General features: G+C 31.8%; 1 protein-coding gene across 1 annotated transcript in view; it reads right to left on the minus strand.

Annotated features, from left to right (window-relative positions):
* LOC108912412 (plasma membrane calcium-transporting ATPase 1) overlaps positions 1-12,580 on the minus strand; it is a 63,451-nt gene extending 50,871 nt beyond the window's left edge. Inside the window, exon 1 of the mRNA XM_023455066.1 lies at positions 12,152-12,580. The gene's annotated coding sequence lies outside the window, so the exon portion shown is untranslated. The remainder of the gene's footprint in view (positions 1-12,151) is intronic.
* Positions 12,581-16,239: the final 3,659 nt, after the last annotated feature.

Here is a 16,239-nt window from a genome sequence, read left to right on the forward strand (position 1 = left end):
TATTATTATTATTATTATCATCCTTATTAAAAGACTGAAAATAATACATAGCTAAAAGTCTGCATTTTAATATGTACAATCATTGTCAATAAATTGCCGAAAATTATCGGTATTAATCAGTGGGATATAAAAAAATAACTGATACAAAATCTATTTACAGCACTAAGCTCTACAGAAATATCATACGTTACTGATAAGGATTTATGAAAATTCATTGCAATAATTGACTGATTGACTGCAAACAGAAGCGAGAACAAAACGATAAAATATTGCAGCTATGAAACATACTCGTACGTATGTACGTACAATCTTCATAATATGAATCCAGAGGTGTTAATCGGAGAAGTAACAAAGATATTTTATAATATGAACATGACCTTGAAATAGTTATTCCAGTTATACTGCAGCTATTTTAAAAATACAATTTAAACGGTACAAAACATTCTTTGACACTGTAATTGGTAAGTTTATAGATTTCCGTTGCGATATAAATGTTATAGCCAATTAATTTGTTTGCGTTACAGAAGAATGTAGGGATCATTTGAAATAAATTTAGTTGCAAATAAAATTGAAGTTAAAATACAGAAAGAAATTCAATAACATTAAGAACTACGATACATTTCAACATTTTTCAACAATTTAAATATCCGAAACGATACGTACAAATTAAGAAATGAGATGTTTTGATGAGATACATAATATTTAATGTGACACAGTAACATCTTCAACTTTAAAAAATCTTATACAAGGTGTTCTGAAGTTAATGAGTCATATTGCAAAGATAATGCTATCCTTGCAGGTGAAAATAAAAAATAGATAACTCCATATTTTAAAATATTTCCATTAAATTTGATATAGAAGGGTTTTTGGTATAGGCATAATTTTTACCACATAGAGGCCGTTAAAGATTCCCGAAAATCTTGTTTCTATTTTAACAACATGACGTTACGTAAATTGCATGCGTTTTCCCAAAATCTGCACCAATAAAAAAAATATGACGAAACACAAAATACCGCTTCAGGTTATTTTTAGCGACCTCTGAGAGATACGCTGCCCATATTCGTCTTTGTCTACCTCAAACACCTGCTTGTACTAAATTTCAATGAAAAATTTAAGAAAAAAAGGTTATCTTAAAAAAACTATTAACAAAAAAATAAATTCCACATTTTCTTCGTTAAAAAAATGTCGAGCCCAATGAATCAGAAAAGTAAAATAAAAAATATGTGTGTATTATAATTCCATTCGTATCATTTGAACTATTTTATCACTGCATTTATTTTGTACGCCTACCAGTTGTTATTAAATTAACTGGCCGCAGAAATATTACTGTCAATGAATGTAAATGTTTATTTTATTAACAAATAAAACGAACATATACAATGATTTCAAATTTCTTAATAGGCCAATTAAAAGAGCTGGGAAATGACCATTTCGCGACTTTTTGATCAAAAGTTATAAACAGAAGATGTTTATTTATGACTTTTGAATTAAAATTATAAACCGAGTTATTATTACCAGAACGTTTTAGCATCGCATCCTCTCCTTCCTTATCACTGTCTAATAACACACACGAAATCTGGAAACGGTAAGTTGAATAGTTTACAAGTTATGGCCTTATAAACAAATTAACTAATTATTAGTCTGGACTATCTATCCCGAGCATCTTCCATAATCGCACTGATTTTTTTCATGGTAGATTTCATAATAATACATTGAAATCTATCATTTTTTTTAATTTCAAATTTGCAACCTGGAAATTTTTTTATTTTATAGCCTTAGTTGCAAAATGAAATATACGACGCACGCGCGTGATATAGCTATATATTATTACATATTCGGAAAGCTTATGAAAAGAGCTATAAGTTAAAAAAAAAATCGTCAAGATTTGTTGAAAAACAACGGAGTTACAGACTGTTAAATTTGACGGCCTATTGTTAAACAAATTAGATTGGTAGCGGCAAAAACTGTCATAACCGGCAACCCGAGTACTTTCCCAGATAAAAATATTTTATTTGTGGAAGTATGTTAAGTGCATAAGAAATATTGTCAAAAGTCAGTGGGTCGCTTGATTTTCGGCGAACCGTGACGCGGCGGAGGGGTGGGGGAAGCGAACGACAGCGAGTCCGAAGAAAATGACGATAATATTCATAGTCCTCCCATTAAATAAACGAAATTCGCTTGAAAATAATATATTTGACTATCTGTAACTCCGTTGTTTTTCAACGAATCTTGACGATTTTTTTTTACCTTAAAGCACTTTTTATGAAAACTTATGCTTTCCGAATATGTCATAATATATAACTATATCCGCGCGTGCGTCGTATATTTCATTTTGCAACTAAGGCTAAAAAATAAAAAAAAATCCAAGTTGCAAATTTGAAATTAAAAAAAAAAATGATAGATTTCAATGTATTATTATGAAATCTACCATGAAAAAATCAGTGCGATTGTAGAAGATGCTCAACGCAGTTTGTAAATGTTTAATTTAAAAGTTATAAATAAATTATCTTCTGTTTATAACTTTTGATCTAATCAATATTTTTTTACGCTCGAGGGCTAGCTTTGTAGGTCTTTTAAAGACGAAAAAAAAGTACTTTACTGTTTTCTCGTGGAAATGAACTGAAAAAAGTTATAAGCGAAAATTACGTAAAAATTATACAATTAACCACCCTGTAAACAATCTTCCCCCCATTTTTATGAATGTGGAAACTAATATGTTATTATACATAATATTTAGCATCTATAGTGATAAATTCAGCTTGCCGAAACAAAAAGTCGCGTCCAACTCTACCTATATTTCCCGGCCTATAAGCGGAATTTACATTTACGAATACCCGGATCCGAGTAGGACTACTCGGATGAAAATTCGGAAATCTAAACATATACTATACTCCGCGGTCGAAATTATAGAGTGATTCATCGCTAGCTTTTGGACTAGTAAGGGGGATGAAGCGTGCCGGGAACGAAAATCCATTGGCGTGTCTGCGTAAAAGGCAACAAGATATAGAAAATAATGAAAAAAGATAATGAAACATAACATCTAATATTTTTTTACGGTATGCTATAACAGGCACTTTGATCCATTTTAATTATTACAGCATTTTAAAACGTCCCAATTGTGTTTTTTTAATTTATAAATTTATTATAGCCATGGAATTAGACCCCTCGTCTACGCTTATGCTATGACGTTTCTCAGGACGGGTTAAATCAAGTCCATTTACACCCACTAAAAAAGCATTTCCCTATTCCCTACCAAGCGGGAAAGACAGAGATAAAATATAGATCGACGTTCAGTGTAACTCGGTCTATACACGATTATAGATTCTATCGATGTGCGTAGCGAGCGGCACAAAGATAATAATAATATTGAACCGTAAAAAAATCATCTTATATTTTATACGCATTATGGTAATAGTGTTTTTATATTATGTCTTAGTCACTTTCTATAATTTCGACTGCGGAGTATAGTATAATATGTACTCGCTTTACCTATGCTGTATAGGTATGTCTCAGTGGCGTACAAAGAATTTTTGTCTAAGGGGGGACGGGCTGAAATCTCGAACCGTTACTGGGGTAGTTGAAGCAGTATTAAAACTAAGAAATTGTCGAGAGAAAATTAGCGGCTGGAAAAAAAAACATAATACCGGGTTACAGCTTTAGGCGTATCGTAAATTAATTAGAATACAATTTTTTAACAATCCAATCCGAGACATTCCAACTATTTCCTAAAATGTGAATAATGTGAATAATAATAATAATAATAATAATAATAATAATAATAATAATTATTATTATTATTATTATTATTATTATTATTATTATTATAAATAAACAAGAAAATATATTTCTAATTTTGCGCTGTACGACACCCGTATTTTGTTGAGAAATGAATTCCAAGACATTCCAACTAGTCCCTGAAATGTAATGAGGAAACAGGAAATTGATTTTATTTAGCGCTGTAATTCACTTGTTTACAAATAATGTAATATAATGAAATTCGGTTTGTCGGTGCGATAGTCACCTTTTCTTTAAGGAGATCATACGGTTAAATAAAGAGAAACCCATGATACGTTAAAAGAAGGAAAAGGTACATATCCGACATTTCAACCAATCTGACGTCCATAAAATAGAAATTTTGATTATCTACGACCTACTATGACCTACAATGAAAATAATATATAACTGTTAACTACAATGTTAGGCCATTTTATCAAATTCTCGTGAATTCCTAAATAAGACATTAATAGTAGAGCTACCGTTTGGTGTTGAATATTCTTAGTATTATACATATAAAAAGAATAAATAGACAATCTTGCAAAATAATTTATTAAAGTTTCCATCTAATGTTCACGATCTGTAGGAAAAAGTCTCACCTAATCGATATACAGGGTGATTCACAATTTATCCAAAAAATATGGAATGGGAATAGATGCGGCATGAGAAATGGAGTCAATATCATAAAAAAATTTTTTGTAAAATCCTTATAATTTCCGAGAAAAAAATTATTGAAGTTATAGTACATTCAACCACTACATAAGCTGGACAACTGTAGTTTCTAGCGTCATTCGCAATACGTGTGGGGAGCCACGTGGCCTCAGCGACTCCGAATACTGAAATCCCATTTTGCAACCGTCGTCGCGATAGTGTATACCTGTTATCTGTGGTGTTTACAATAGTTTTTTAGTAATTACCGTCAAAAATGGTTTACGTGTATAGTAACTCGGAGTTGATGGATATCGTTTTAATTTATGGTGAAGCAAGACAACATTTGTATTATGGTGAAGCATTTGTGTTACGGTGAAGCAAGACAACATTTGTGTTAGTTCGTAGAAACTGAGTAAAACGGACCCAAATGTGTTTACACGTTGGTGGATAAAATTTTGAACAATTGTTGTAACATCGGGTATGTAAAATGATTTTATTATTTAAAAACACAAATTAATTTTATTAATTAATAGGTAAAGGCAAAAGCATTTGAATTTGCCGATATAAAATAGGTGCTATAAAATTATATTTATTTCTTTCCTTGCGAAAGTCTTTTGTCCGTTCTTATCACACCACCATGCCGGTCGCATTGTGCGAGGTCAGGTTTTACAGTGGACCAGTTTCCAATGCCGTTCAGAAGTGTATCTTTATAAAATTGTATTTGAAAGGGTCCCCTGTACATCCAGAATTTTTTTTGGATAAGTTCTGAATCACCCTGCATAGTTGAAACTTCTAGTACGGTTGAAATTAAACCGCAGTGGAATTTTCCGAACTCAACATTATAACTTATCTTTTCCTTATGGCACATGAGGATTTGCTTGTTCATTATTGTGTTTTTAAAATTAAATATAATAATACGTACAGACATAATACTAAAATTTCTCTCCCCGCCTACGGTTTCTGTTGTCAAAGATGAATGACTTGTATGTACCAATTTCCCTGCTCTACTTATAAGTTATGTTATAACGGACTACACAACAAAGGCAGTGTAAAATCGGCACAACACGATTTCATTGTGCAGCTGGCTTTGAGGATCGTTTAGTGAAATTTCGGTAACTCGCTCCTCGATAATAAGCATTGCAGACGATGCAAGATATATGGAAATGATACTGCGTAAAAAAAAGAAACATGGGCCATTGGAATGCCCAATAAAACTGAAACGATTCACATTAATAATTATTAAAATTACAAAAGCGCGTGGGCCGTTGTTTAACATAATGAGAGATCAGTCAGATCACACACACACACTACGTTCGAGTAAACTTGCCATTTTCGGTGCTGGAACAATAAGCAGACTTGCATTGTCAATCTTCTCACTGGTGATACATGTTAGGTATAAAATAGATCATACTAGCGCATAGGCACAAATGTATGTTTGGCTGGCCGGTTTCGTAATTTGGTTGATTAAACTGTTGTGATGCTAATTCATTTATTTAATGTCCCATAATCGGCTTGATGAAACAGTGTAATATAAGTGTAACGAAAGTAACGGCCAGTGGAGGTTCGTCGGGGTGGGCAAGTTAGGTGTCGCTTGCCTTAAGAATATCTTAATTCATTTTTAACTGAAGCTTCCTAGGTATACTGTGTCCTGTGTCCCATAACAAGCGGCCTGTAGACGATTTTCAAAACAATAGGAATTACTAAACATATACAATTATCTTTTGCGTGAGATATTTGTAGCTAGAAAATACTAAATTTAACCTTTTGTAGTAGTAGTAAGCCCTTCAATAAATCACAAACGACTCCGGAACCACGCGTTTCGTAGAATTTAGTATATAGGTGTGTATAGGGGAAAATGCTCAAAAAACACAGTTTTTTTTATTTTGAAGACGAAGGTTTGTGTAAACCTGTTTTCGTATTTTTGCCTAAGGAATGCCCCTTTAAAATGTTTGTGAGGGCATAATAGATAAATAAAATTATTCAGACGAACTTACCTACTAGCCCACTGGGTGCTACTATGTACATACCACGTAACAACATTTTTCAGTATTAATCTAAAACTGGTTCAGACTTCTTATATTATTATATTATTAAAAACGTTACCAAGATAACTAGTCTCTTAAATCCCACAAATTTCTTTGTTATCGATTATCGATACTAAATAGGTAGGTATCTGCATAGTCCAATTCTAGGAATATATTTACGTTGAATAGATCCAGTTAACGGAATAATAATAGGGCATACGGGCATCTTACAAAATGTAATTCAACACAACGTCAAGTTTTATACGTATATAAATAAGTACACAATAGCCACCGAATTTAGGTCATCAGTTATTTCTAGCCTTATTAAGTACAGGTAGGTATCTATTAAATAACTAATAATAAATTATTTACCTAAGCACATGGAAGGTGGCACGTATCACTACAAACAATATACAGAGCCTTCATAAATGATTACAAACCACGTGACCATTAATCTTGTTTGGAATAGGAATTTTGTTTCCTTCGCGTTGGCATCTAAATTTCGGTAAAATTAAAACAATAAGATCAAGGTTTTGTTTCACCGGTTACTTGGTGTAACGGTTTGTCATTGTTCATTGTAAAGGAATCATTAATATTGGTGACGCCAAGATTTAGGGATTTTTAGTTGACAGTACCAGCCGTGCAATGTTGGTTGCCTAAGCTCGGCGGTCACGTGGATTGTAAACATTTATGAAGGATCTGTATAAAAAGTAATATGTGACAAAGCCAAGGCCAATTGTATTTATGAGCAAAATCGATTTATACGAGTATAGGCGACGTTCACATTGCAAGAGATTCCCTGCACTAAGAAATAATTTACAGTTTTTCCCAAAACTGTACTCAATTTTATAAAATTGTTATATACAAGTCATGACCCTGAAAAGCAGTAAGGCACTATAAATTTTGCAAATGCAAATTAAGATCTAAAAAATAACTTTGTGAAACTTTACAATTCCAGGACAACTCCTCTACTACTTAAATAACTCGATAAGAGAGAGGAGTATCTATGGCCTAGCATAAAATGCTCATTGAGTTCAAAGTACATTGGACAGACTATTAGAATAGGGAATAGGACAAGCGAGCACCTACTAGCTCCGCTCAAAGTAAAACGCTTGCCATATAAACGTGGCCTTAGTGCGCATACAAATACATATATACTCCTCGTAAGTCGTTATTGACGAAAAACGTATTGAAAATATGTACATAAGGTTTTTTATTTCCGGGATAGATGAGATTATATTAGAAAAAAGGATATTCTGATATAAATTTTAGAGCCCACGCATTAACTACGATGGCGTCGACATATCACCAAAAATCTAAAACTGACCAGTTATATGCCATAAATATTTCTTAAAACCAAGTATTATACACGGTAAAAATAGATTTGTTAATTAAATTAATATTTTTTTGTTCATATTCTTTAGTTACTTCAACAAACGCATGTTTCAATCAACTAATTTATGAAACGATTTAAGAAATAGCCAGATTAGAAGTAACAAAATAAAATATGTAGTTGAAATTTTCTTAAATTTAGGTATTTAAGACCACTTTTCACATGTCCAATAATATGTCATGGCGTTATCATTATGTATTGTAAAATAAATATATACATTGTCATTCATTTAATAATTTTATTTATATACCCGGCTCAGAATAGATATTCTGAGTTATACCCTTATACCTAAACCCAGATGATTTCCATTTTTTTTAATACCTATAAAATATTTGATATACAGAAGCAAATTAATGTCATAATATTTAAATATTCCAACTATTCTTTCCAAATCACTATGTATCTGCCTTTATATAAAAATTATGTTTTGATATTATGTATTTAAAGAAAATATTTAAAGAAATTTAAGTTACAAATTACAATAGGTATATAAGTACATTTATTAAATTGATGAAATAATTCTTCAAGCCAATAAATGTAAAGTTCTAATTAAGTAAATATTTACTCAATTTTACATTAATTTTGTTTTAAACAAAACAATAAAAAAAACATTTCAAATTAATATTATTTATGAGGAACAAAATAATAGTGCTAAATTGACAATATATTTAATTAAACAAACAAAGATTCAATTAATTAAAACACAGGACTGTGTCCATACAACAAAATATACTGTTAAATTGATAATATATTTAATGAGTCGGACTAAATTTCTATTAATTAAATCGCATGCGTGTGTCAATACAACAAAATATTTTGTTAATTTGCAAAATGATGATATTAAGTTGATCATAAATTTAATTCAATCGACAAAAGACAAATTCTTTTAAATCGCGTACATATATCAAGACAACCTAATATTTTCTTATTTAAAATAATAATATTGTGGTATAAAATAAATTTGTCAATGATCAAAGGAAATATTTATTTCAATTAACTACATATTTAATTGTGGATATATGACACTTTTTTTTATTTGTTTTAAATAATATTTTGTTGTATTAAACAACGTTTTCTCTGCGTGTATAAATAATCATTTGGTACATACGTAAAGTTTTACAACGTAGGTATATCGATAAAATATTACTATCACACCTCAATCCCTTTATTCCCGATAAAATTACAACAGTAATAAATCAACCAAATCCTACATTTCAATTTTGATTTAATAAAATAGGTACTAAAGCAAACTGTAATCTAAACTACATCCCTACCTAGTATGGAACGGTTTAGAACAACTGTGTATTGAAAAAAAAATAAAATTAATAACGCCCAGAAGAAAGGGGACACCCTATTTAATCGAAAATAACTTTAAAATGTGATTTAATGTGTCATACTTGAACACATTTTGTGTACTATTGATATTACCAGAGTTATCCGTATCCGTCTTAAGTAGGATAATATGGAATTATGTAGGATAATACGGAATTATTATAATATTACCGGACTAGATGAAAAATCAATATAAAATTTACAGTGATTTTTTTTTTAAGTTACGCCCATACCTGTAACCAGTTTAGTGACAAATGGTGTTCTTGTAAAGAACACCCGAATAATTATACTAAAATCTAAATCTATCAGCAGCAAACATTTTGCCAGGCAGATTACGGCCCTACCTTACCGAGGAGATTATTTCTCTTTATTCATGATGTTTGGTAATGCGAATATGCTGCAAGTTATGGAAAAATTTTCAACTTCTTTAATATCTTTTACATTGGTAACTAAACGTTTGCAGGCCCTATTCATATGGTAATATTACGTTTTATTTTGTTTTAAAAATATTCAACAAGCTAACCGACAAATTTAGAGACACGAAAATAAAATTACTGCAAAATTATATTCTTATTATGTAGGAGAGATGAGACTACATATCAGGATTCTCTATCCAAAAGAAAATCGATAAAGTGGCGTCGACCTAGTAAGTCTAGCCCAAGAAAAGCAAAGGTCGTGCTATCAATAAAAAAGTACGGATTACCGTTGTTATTGATCAGAATACTCCATTATTTTGCAATTTCCACCGACTGATTTAGAAATATAGATACCTATAACATTTCTCCGATGTTCAAGACCAATAAATCTGGTAAAGGGAGCGGTTTTAAATGGTATGTTGCAAAGCATACTACGGTAAAAGTTCGTAATAAACCTTGACAATGATTAAAATGTTCTGATTAAGTTTTTGGTAAGTGAGTGCCGAATGAGGTATACTTTTAAAACAAAATTTGAAATTTATTAACTATTTGACATTTTGAAATTCATAGAATAACAAGTTTGTGACATTACCTGGGGAATTACGAAATAAATAAAACACTAGTGGCGTAGAGGTGGAAGTACTTAGCGAGCATTTATTAAATAAAAAAATTATAGATGGAAATAACAGCGCTATGTCCACAAAAAATAATTTTCATTTTATACATGGTGTATATCATAAAATGCACGTGATGGAGATACTAGGAAGCACTCCCCTACGTTACTGAATATTTTAAGAGTTCGATTGATGCATTTAAATCCTAATAATTGTGCCTGTAAGATAAAGGATCTCTTCAATTTAAAAAAAAAACTATCGTTTTTTGCAGAAATTCAAAAGATAATGTAAACAAATAAATAAAATGTTCAATTTTTGGTTCTCAATTCAGTACATTTAATTTATTCTATTTATTACTTTGATAATGTTTATGTAAGTAGGTGTAGGTACTTGTACATATGTTAGTTACTTAAAATTAATTTCATTATAAAATTAGCGTTGTATAAAATCCTAAACGGTTTTATATTAAACAGAAAAACACATTGTTAGTTATTTGACGGATTTAGCAGTTGACAGATGACAAATTATTACAGCAGCCGCATCTAGGGATATGCACAACAAAAGATATACCTACCTACTATGTTAATAAAACTTTATTTTTAGAATCCTGTAATACCTACCTATACTTAGCACAATCTATAAAACTATAAGAGTAACTTATGTATATACCTGTAATATAAAGTCACTTATAGGTATATAGGTTATGAAGGAACTATTAGTCACCATTATTAGTTTATTGACTTAAATTTTCTGTCTAAACTATATACATATTTTCTGCGTTACATTTTACTCATAGTAGCGAAAACGAATAGAAATACCTACATATAAATTCATTTTTTAAAAAGTCGGGTGATTCTCTTTCACCGTTTACACTTTCTGCAGAAAAACAATTCTTCCGTCAGGTGTATACTTAAACCTTTTGCTACTGCGATATTTAATGTTGCCTGTGCTCTAATGTGTAACAGAGACAAATGTTTCAGGGTAGATAGGTACAATGTGTTATTTTTACGTGCAACAGACCTCGTGGATATATATATTAATGCAAATGTGGGGTCGAGTTTGCATCTACCAACAAGCCCAACGAGACATTGTGGCTGAATCGTGATCGATCCTAGGTTCGCTCCACGATATTAGGTATGCGGAACTACGAGAAGGCTGGTTGCAAGGAGAGTCTCGCCGATGATGTCAACTAGTCATACCTACTTTCAGTGTATATTTAATAAAACGCACTACCACGTGGCGAAAAGAACGACAAAGAAAATGTGTGTTTAATAATTATTACTATTACTTACTTACTTACTAATGTATAGGTATTATTAAACCTTTTTTTTATATTCAGAGGTCCAAACATTAAAGGGATACTAGTTTGTACTGGTGCTCTCCGCTAGCACACAATGACGTCACTATGACCAACTCTCGCACATATCAGAGTTTTGTTATTCTACAAGCTTTAGAATATCATCTTAAATTTATGTAGTGAAATATTGTTGGCAACAATGAAATAAACCTAAATATATAAATCCCTGTTTAAATTTATACATTTAGCACTGAATAATTGTTTAGGTAATTTGGTATGTACTCGATTTAAAACACACCTAAACGATTGGTTGTGATAGGTATAATTACATATTTAATATAGGAATTTTTAACAGATATCTTGCCTCAGACTTCAAATTGCTATGCTTTATTAAAATACTAATAGGTAATGAAAATTGATAATGACCTCAATGTATGAAGGGGAAATGCCGGGCAATGGTATGTATTTTTGAGTAGGACGGCGAAGAAACCGACTCTGCCCATCCCATGGACACTTTTAAAGCCGCTATATGATTTGACCTATTTTCATTAACAACAACAGATTTAAATGTATTTGATAATAGTAAACTGACTGATGAAGTGAGATACATCGGAGGGTATTCATGAAAAAAAAAAAGGTGGATTACTTACTTTCTGCCTGGTCCAATATGTTTGCGGCTCCGGTAGCGGTCGCCCCCGAGCCCTTGTTGCAATCCAGGCCGTCTAGATGAACAGTTGTGGGGGGTCAGGTTAACATTGGTCGCCCGAAAACTAAATTAACTGTAGCTAGGCGCCCTATAACGCACCCAGACACTACACGCACTCAAACTGCTCAAACTCAACTCGCACGTCGCACCACACCGAGCCGTTCTGGCTTATTCTCATCTACGAAGTAAAAGCGTTTCCCGTTAGGGGCGCTGCATGACAACCTCCTTAAAGATGCTTACTTGATATTGGCGATACTAGCCCAATGATGTTAGTGCTGTTAGTAGCTAGTAAAATAACTCGTTGCACGCTATGACTTAATTGTGAATATTGTAATAGAAGAACACTATCTTCTGTTAGCAGCTCATACTGGATCATCGCCATGCCAGTCCTTCTAAAACTGGAACTAAACAAACGCCCTCTGTGTCTATGCCGTTGTACCAACCCTCGTTACTCAAAATTATAAATTCATTACCCAAACCCGGACCGGGACAGTTCAGGAAGGTTGTAGAGTAGATATAATCGAATAATGTAAATTTATAAAATATTTTGAGTGCCAAACTACTAATAATCAATATCAATAACCACATAGCCTTCATATCCCGAACATTATTTGGAAATGACGATAAAATTTTGTATAGGTACTCAATTAGAGCAAAACAAATTATATTCGTTCTTTATCATAGAATGTATTAATTTCCTCGTTTTCACCACATAATATGATACCTAGATGATTCATAACATCTTTTAAAAATTGGCATATTTATAAACACCTACATATTTTAACGCACAGAACAATTAAAATGGAAAATATGAATATGTATATAGGTATGTATGTATTAACAGGTATATTCAAATTTCTCAAAATGGATATAAAAGATAAATCACTTGTTAAAAAATAGGTATCCCTGTCCCAAAGCGCCTAAATTAGATTCCAAGATACTGCCTTTCGTGAACTTACCTACTAGTTACTAGTAGGTATACCTATGTATATGTACATAAGAGGAGTATACCTATACTTTCATTGTGGTGCAGAGAGTAAAATTGCCAATGGGTAATTCGAAAAGATAAGAAAAAGTTAATTTATTAATGTTTAAACAAACATGTTGACAAAGAAATAAATGCTCGAGAGCTGTTGTTCACCATGGCCTCTTATCATGGGCGTAGATAGGATTTTTGCTTGGAGTGGGCCTCGAGAGGCCAGCTGGTCAGCCGGCTAGTCCGACCAAAAATAAACACAGATAGCTATTTGGTTATATTCACAATCATCTTGTTTAATAATCACATAAAATATTAAACTTGCATTAACCTTCGTTATTATTAATTAAATTTTAATTTTCGTAGGATAGGAACTTAAAGTTATAAGTACTCATAAAAACTTTAAATAAAAAATAATTAATTATGAATTATATATTACTTTATTCGGACGGCAATGGGAGCCGATCGGTGAGGCAGAGTAGAGAGAGACAAACAAAGCAAATCTATTTTATTGCGTCCGCTGCCGCTGCTTATTCATTGTTATTTTCTTTGTCCTTACTTGAGTGAACGATAACTTATTTGAATTACAGTACATATTTTTGGAAGTAAAACGAATTTGTATTTCAGTCGAATTAGGTTCATATGAGACATTAATTATTATACGTTTTATTTAATTAAAACAATGGTGTTGCTCATATTAAACACAATTAAAATTAATCAATTATAATTCATGACTGACGTAGCTAACGAACGTAAACATTTTGTTTCCTTTAACACAGTTGTACTACGTTGCGAATTTGTTTTCCTTTTTAGACAGATCAGAAAATATTAATGAGTGGAAAGCCTATATACATACATACTTAGTTTATAATTTATTTTTGCTTACCAAATTTGTAATTCGAACAGGAAATTTGGAATTTGTATAAGGAAAAACAAATGAGATTCTGGGAAACAGGAAAAAAAATTATCGTAATAAAAAACATTTTTAATTGATTATTTTCATCACACAAAGAAAATGTGTTGCATTCTTTAAATTATATTATGTACTTTTAGAAATCAATTATTGATTGCTTTATTATCACTAATAGTCCCAGTACCTATAGGCAGTACTTAATTGAACCAAGTTCTAATTATTATACTCTTATTACTCTTAAGTAAAAATTCATCAAAATTCAATTGTTTATAAAATTATATTTATTTCATTAATTTTATTTATTTCATTACCCAAAACTCGCTTGAAGAAAAAATTGTAAAATTATTGTAAAAAATTAACATTCTGTTACACATGCACAAGATAGCACCGTCAGTCTTCAAGTTGAAGATTTATCAAATTTTCATATCTACCATTTTACATTTACATACTAAACTGACTGCAAAAGATAAAATAAATTCATTAATAAATCTTAACATACCCCTTATTCAGTGCTGTAGAGGAGAGGCAAGAGTATAAATGAAAAGTAAACAAAAATATTAAAAAAAAGCTTTTATTAAAATGCACTATATAAAAAGAAAAAATAAACCAACAAGTTCATAAAACCCATAATATTGTGTTTAAACCCTAAACCCACAAAAGGGTTGATATGGCTGCTCTATAGATGTGTCATCAGCAAAAGTATGATAAATACACGCTTACTATCTATAATCAGTATGTTCATGTTCTTATGCGACTTAAAAGCTTGTGGCGAGGTTTATTATTAATTGGAATTTTTATTTTAAAGGGTAAGTTAAGGAAATTAAATAAGGCTTAAGTTTCGCAAGTTAGTGTAACATTCTCCTGGGAGTAACTTAAAAAAAGTCCAATCCTGTCCAGTCCTGCTCTGTTTACGTTTTCTCAACAGAAATTGTAAGTGGCTGAGTAAAAACTGAAATTTCTCCTACAATTTCCTTAAAATTGCTAAATCGGTTTTCGAATTCTTCTGCGATTGTGTCAATGAGTTAAATATGAAACTTTCTCAAAATCCTTAATTTCTTCAAAGTGCTCTCTTTACATCTTTAGAACAAATATCGGTGTGAAGTAATAACAAGTCCCCATATCTATAGCATCTACTTCGGCCAAAAAAAACACGAAACTTTCTGTGAATTAAAGCACGATTGCGCCCTCTTTTAACATTAGTTATTTTAACGACCACTTTCATGATGTTCATTTGATGTAAGGACTTTCCACATAGGTCCCCTTAGTGAACAATGCCGTATATCACCGGACAGTTGTTGATATTGTTCTGCAAATCCAATTTCAGTTCCTATTTTAGCTCTGGCTTCATAAGTGACAATACAGGTACGTTTATCGAATCCCCTATGGGGGTCAGACTATGGTCTGATACCTCCTTATTTATCGCATCATAAATATTCGTACCCTTGGTTGTACCATGGAGAGGAATAAAATAAAATCAAGCGGTTCCTCTGCCACACTTAAGTCCTCTTGAATAGTTCCAAGAAAAATTACAAGATGGCCGATGTCGGATAGGTCAGCGCTTTCGTCCAGGCAGAGTAAAAAATTCTCTACACAATTATTGATTGACGTGACACTGAGACTATTTTGAATTTTTAGGCAATTTTTTTTTTTCATTGAATTGTTTTGCCATTCTGATAAAAATTTGATTTCTTACCAGAGTCCACGTCGGACTCAAAAACTTGAAATTCTACTCTAGTCTTAAATTTATCGAGACACGATTACTTTGAATTTCTTGCGAGCCCACAATGACCCTTTAATATCTTCGATCACACAATGATCGTGATCTAGGAATTTCTTGATAACTTGACTACTATATTTTAGTAATAACTTTTTACTTAGTCTTCGCAATCCTCGGAGGAATACAATGACATAAGCCCTACATAACGCGACGGTAGCGGTAGATTCTTTAGCCCATAGGATGATCTTATGGAAAAAGTACATCATTAGGGAGCCCTATCCACATTATGTAACCTAACTTAGATGCTACTAACTACCATGTCGAGATCAGGCTGCTTAAGAAAAGATGGCCCAATGATTACCGCTACTTGTTGTACATGCTTGGGTACTAACCTTCTACAGGTGCTACAGCTAAATGTGCCATTCG

Source organism: Anoplophora glabripennis, unplaced genomic scaffold, assembly GCF_000390285.2.
Source record: "Anoplophora glabripennis isolate ALB-LARVAE unplaced genomic scaffold, Agla_2.0 scaffold518, whole genome shotgun sequence".
Lineage (NCBI taxonomy): Eukaryota > Metazoa > Arthropoda > Insecta > Coleoptera > Cerambycidae > Anoplophora > Anoplophora glabripennis.